The sequence below is a fragment of the Halichoerus grypus genome, chromosome 9, assembly GCF_964656455.1.
Source record: "Halichoerus grypus chromosome 9, mHalGry1.hap1.1, whole genome shotgun sequence".
Classification (NCBI taxonomy): Eukaryota; Metazoa; Chordata; class Mammalia; order Carnivora; family Phocidae; genus Halichoerus; species Halichoerus grypus.
In genome coordinates, this window is record NC_135720.1 from 115,709,679 (window position 1) to 115,714,889 (window position 5,211).

Consider the following 5,211-nt stretch of genomic DNA (forward strand, 5'->3'; position numbering starts at 1 on the left):
ACCCAAAATATCACAAAGAGCATGTGTCTAGAATCTATAAAGGACTGTCAGGACTCCAAGTAAACACACACACACACACACACACACACACACACACACACACAACTACTCTAATTACAAAATGGGCAAAAGACATGAAGAGACATTTATCAGAGAGAATATTCACATGGAAAATAAGCTCACTGAATGATGTTCAACATCACTAGCCATTAGGAAATGGCTATCACTTTATACCTACTGAAACACTTAAAATATGAAATAGTGACAAGGCCAAATGATGATGAGAATACAGAGAACCTGGACGTCCCCTGCACTGACAGGGATGTGAAATGGAAGATAGTTTGTCAGTTTCTTAAAAACTAAACATACACTTAACTCCTGACCAGGAATCATATTTCTTGGCCTTTATGTCAGAAAAATGAAAACTCACATTCACACAAAACTGTACAAAATGCTCACAGCAGGTTTATTTGTCATAGCCCCAAACTAGGAACAACCAGAAGGCTCTGCAGTAGGTGAAAGTTTAAGCTGTGGTATGTCCATAACACAAAACACTCTCAGCAATAAAAGGGAACAAAGTGTGGATCCACCCAACTACTTGAATGGACCTCAAGGGCGTGATGTTAAGTGAAAAAGGCCAAGCTCTGAAGGTGCCATACTGAATGATTCCATCTATCTGACATTCTCCAAATGACCAATTATAGAGATGGAGAGAAGATTAGTGGTTGTCAGGTGTGAGGGTCATGGGGCCCAAAGGGAAGTGGTTGTGAATATAAAGGGTAGCATGAGGGAGATCTCTGTGGTAATGGAAGAGTTCCGTGCTTGACTGTGGTGGTCACACAAATGTACCCATGGGAGGAGACCTAGGCGTACAACTGCGCACGCACATTTCCCCAATACGTTTCCTGGTTTTGATATTGTATTATAGTTTTTAATATATAATCATTTGGGAAAACTAGGTAAGGGTTACACAGTGTCTTTCTATTCTCTCTTTGCAAATTCTTGTTAATTATTTCAAAATAAAAAACTTTTAAAGGTAGCCTTCTGGCTAAAATTGAGAACCTTCAAAACACCAAATGCTAGCAAGCCAGGATGCATACAGTAGGGGGATCTCATTACTTGCTGATGGTAATGCAAAATGGTACAGTTATTTTGGAAGACACTTGGTGATTTCTTACAAAACTAAACATACTCTTACCTTATAGTCCAGCAGACTCTCAGGTAATTATTCAAATGAATTGAAAACATATGTCCCCACAAAAACTGACACAGGAATGTTTATAGCAACTTTGTTCATAACTGTGAAACTTGGAAGCAAGCAAGATGTCCTTTGGCAGGTGAATGGATAAATTGTGGAATATCCATACAGTGAAGAATTATTTAGCAATTTGAAAAAAGCTATTAAGCTTTGAAAAGACATGGTGACCTTAAATGCATATTGTTACGCGAAAGAATTATGTTAGACTAAAAATCTCTTAATATGTATGATTTCAACTGCATGGCATTCTGAAAAAAGCAAAACTATAGAGATCTGTATAATACAAAGAATGAACCCTATTCTAAACTATGGACATCAGTAAATAATAATATGTCGATGTTGGTTCATTAAATGTGGTAACATCAAATGTATCACACTAATGACAAATGTTAATAATAGGAGAAACTGCATGTGCAGCAGGGGGGGAGAGATGAGGAAATTTGGGAACTCTTGCACTTTGTGCCCAAGTTTTCTGTAACTTTACAACTGCTCTTAAAAGGTAAAGTATTCTAAACATGTCTTTTTATATGGGAGATATAGATGTTTTCTTTTTTATTCCACATGTGTCTGAGTTTTAGTGTATTCTGTATTGTAAGTGTATTTATTTTATAATAAAAATAGGAGCTACATAAAAGAAACACACTATGCCTATTTTCAAATTTTTGAAGAAATGGCCTTGATTCTTTAAGCCATAGATACAGAAACTCGCTATTTTTTTTTTAGTAAGTCCTTTAAGGTGTTAAAAGATAAACTGAGGCATAAGACAATTTTTCAAATGTTTATTTGAGAATATGATTCAAATCTGGCAGTGCCAACACAAAAATAATGAAGAGTTCTGTGACAAGAGCTAAGGGACAGGCTTTGACAGAGCAGATGCAGAAGCAGAGCATGGAAATTACCTGATTGGCTATATCCTCTTCAGTTATCTTTCTTGGAAAAGCCTATTTGGCTATTGGTGAATTTTGCTGGGATACCAGTGCACAGACAGGAATTGACTCCAGCTTAGGTTTCAGACTGTTTATGTAAATTACCAAGATGTTAAAGCCATCTCAGTCTAATGGCTTCCTAGTAAAATTACTCCAATAATTGTCCTCTTTTGGTCATCCTTGCACACATGAGAGTTGGACCAAAAATTTGATATTAGTGCCACTCTCAGTCACCATCAGGGTTAAGTTGTTCTTGTTTCCCTGTGAAACTCATAGGTTATAAGGTCAGGTTCATGGAAGGTATTTGCAGCTTGATAGAGTCCAGGATGGCGGAGGACTAGGAGACCTAAGTTTCTTTTGAACCCAAGAATTCAGCTAGATAGCTATCAAACCATCTGAACACCTGCAAACTCAACTGGAGATTGAAGAAAAGAATAGCAGCAATTCTATGAACAGAAAAGTGACCACTTTCTGCAAGGTAGGACGTGTGGAGAAGTGAATCTGAGGCGATATATGGGAAGATAAATGGAGGGGGGAGGGAGCCTCCATCAGCCAGCTACCAGCAAGTGATAGAGCAGAGGAGCACAAAATTGGAAATTTTAGAAGTCTGCTTCAGTGAGAGATGTCCCTCCGGTTGCTAAGAGGTGGGTGGAACCCTCGCTGGAACAGTGTGCTCTTAGAATCCTCAGGGTCACAGGAAGACCAGGGGTGCCTGAGTGTGGCAGAGCTCCCAGGTATCAGAGCAGAGAAGCTGGCTGCAGAGAGTGAGCCAAAGAGTGGGCTCTCAGCTCAGGGTTGCCATAAACCATGATCCGAGGCACAGTCGGGCAACCGCTTTCCCAGCAGGAGCCCAACAAATGGCAGATCCAGGGAGACTCCTCTTCCTCCCCCCAGAAGGAGCACTGCAGGAATCTGCTGGGTTTGGAGACTCCAAATGGGGTCATGTGCAAGAGATAGAAATGCTCGGTCACAGGCCAAGTGAGCATGGAGTGTGGCCAGAGACTAGGGAGAAAGGAGTGATTGACTGCTTTTCTCTGAGGGCTCACTGATGAATGCGGCCCCAGCTCTCAGCTCCATGGCCAGAGATTGGGAGGCTGCCATTTTCATCCTCGTCCTCTAGAGCTGCACAGAAATCATTCAGGGAACAAAAACCACAGACAGCAAACCCGAGAAGATTTCTTAGCCTGGCCCCTGGCAAGGGTGGTGCAATTCTGCCTGAGGCAAAGACATTTGAGTATCAATGCAACAGGCCCCTCCCCCAGACGATCAGCAAGAACATCCATCCAAGACCAAGTTTACTGATCAATGAGAACAGCAAAACTCCAGCACTAGGGGAATACTGCATAGAATTCATAGCTTTTCCCCCATGATTCTTTAGTCTTTCAACTTTAATTTTTAAAATTTTCTTTCTTATTTTTTCTTTCTTCTTCTTTAAATTTTTCTTCTTTCCTTTTTCAACCAACTTCTTATCATCAATTCCTTTTTTAAAATTTTTTTAATTTTCATTTTTACAGTTATATTCTATACCTTCATTGTATTTAACCTAATTTTTTGTATATATATATATATATATATATATATATATATATATATATATATATGTTTTTCTTTCTTTAAAATTTTGGGATGCAGTGTATGGTTTTTTTCTATTCATCAGCCTGATCATATTCTCCTCCCCACACCACCAGTTTCAGGAATCTTCTGATTTGTTTAGTGTATATTTTTCTGGGGTCTTTGTTGCCTTTTAGTATTTTGTTCTCATTCATCTATTCTCCTCTGGACCAAATGAAAAAAACAGAAAAACTCACCTCAAAAAAAAGAAGAGGCAGTACCAACTGCCAGGGACCTAATCAATACAGACATTAGTAAGATATCAGAACTAGAGTTCAGAATAACAACTATAAAGATACTAGTTGGGCTTGAAAAAAGCATAGAAGACACTAGAGAATCACTTTCTGGAGAAATAAAAGAACTAAAATCTAACCAAGTCGAAATTAAAAAGGCTATTAATGAGGTGCAAAGAAAAATAGAGGCTCTAACTGCTAGGATGAATGAGGCAGAAGAGAAAATTAGTGATATAGAAGACCAAATGATGGAGAATAAAGAAGCCAAGAAAAAGAGAGATAAACAACTACTGGATCATGAGGGGAGAATTCGAGAGATGAGGGATACCATAAAGAGAAACAGTATTAGAATAATTGGGATTCCAGAATAAGGAAAGAAAGGGGCAGAAGGTATATTGGAGCAAATTACAGTGGAGAATTTCCCTAATTTGGGGAAGGAAACAGGCATCAAAATACAGGAGGCACAGAGAACCCTCCTCAAAATCAATAACAATAGGTCAACACCCTGACATCTAATAGTAAAACTTACAGATCTCAGAGACAAAGAGAAAATCCTGAAAGAGGCTCAGGATGAGAGGTCTGTAACCTACAAGGGTAGAAACATTAGATTGGCAGTACACCTATCCACAGAGACCTGGCAGGCCAGAAAGGACTGGCATGATAGATTCAGGGTACTAAATGAGAAAAATATGCATCCAAGAATACTGTATCCAGGTAGGCTGTCATTGAAAATAGCAGGAGAGATATAAAGCTTCCAGAACAAACAGAAACTAAAAGAAGTTGCGTTCACCAAACCAGCCATACAAAAAATATTGAAAGGGGTCCTCTAAGCAAACAGAAAGCCCAAAAGTAACATAGACCAGAAAGGAACAGGGACAAGTACACAGTATACAGTAACCGTCACCTTAAAGACAATACAATGGCAATAAATTCATATCTTTCAATAGTTACCCTGAATGTAAATGGGCTAAATGCCCCAATCAAAAGACACAGGCTATCAGATTGGATAAAAAAACAAGACCCATCTATATGCTGTCTGCAAGAGACTCATTTTAGACCCAAAGACACCTCCAGGTTGAAAGTGAGGGGGTGGAAAACAATTTATCATGTTAATGGACACCAAAAGAAAGCTGGGGTGGCAATCCTTATATCAGACAAATTAGATTTTAAACCAAAGACTATA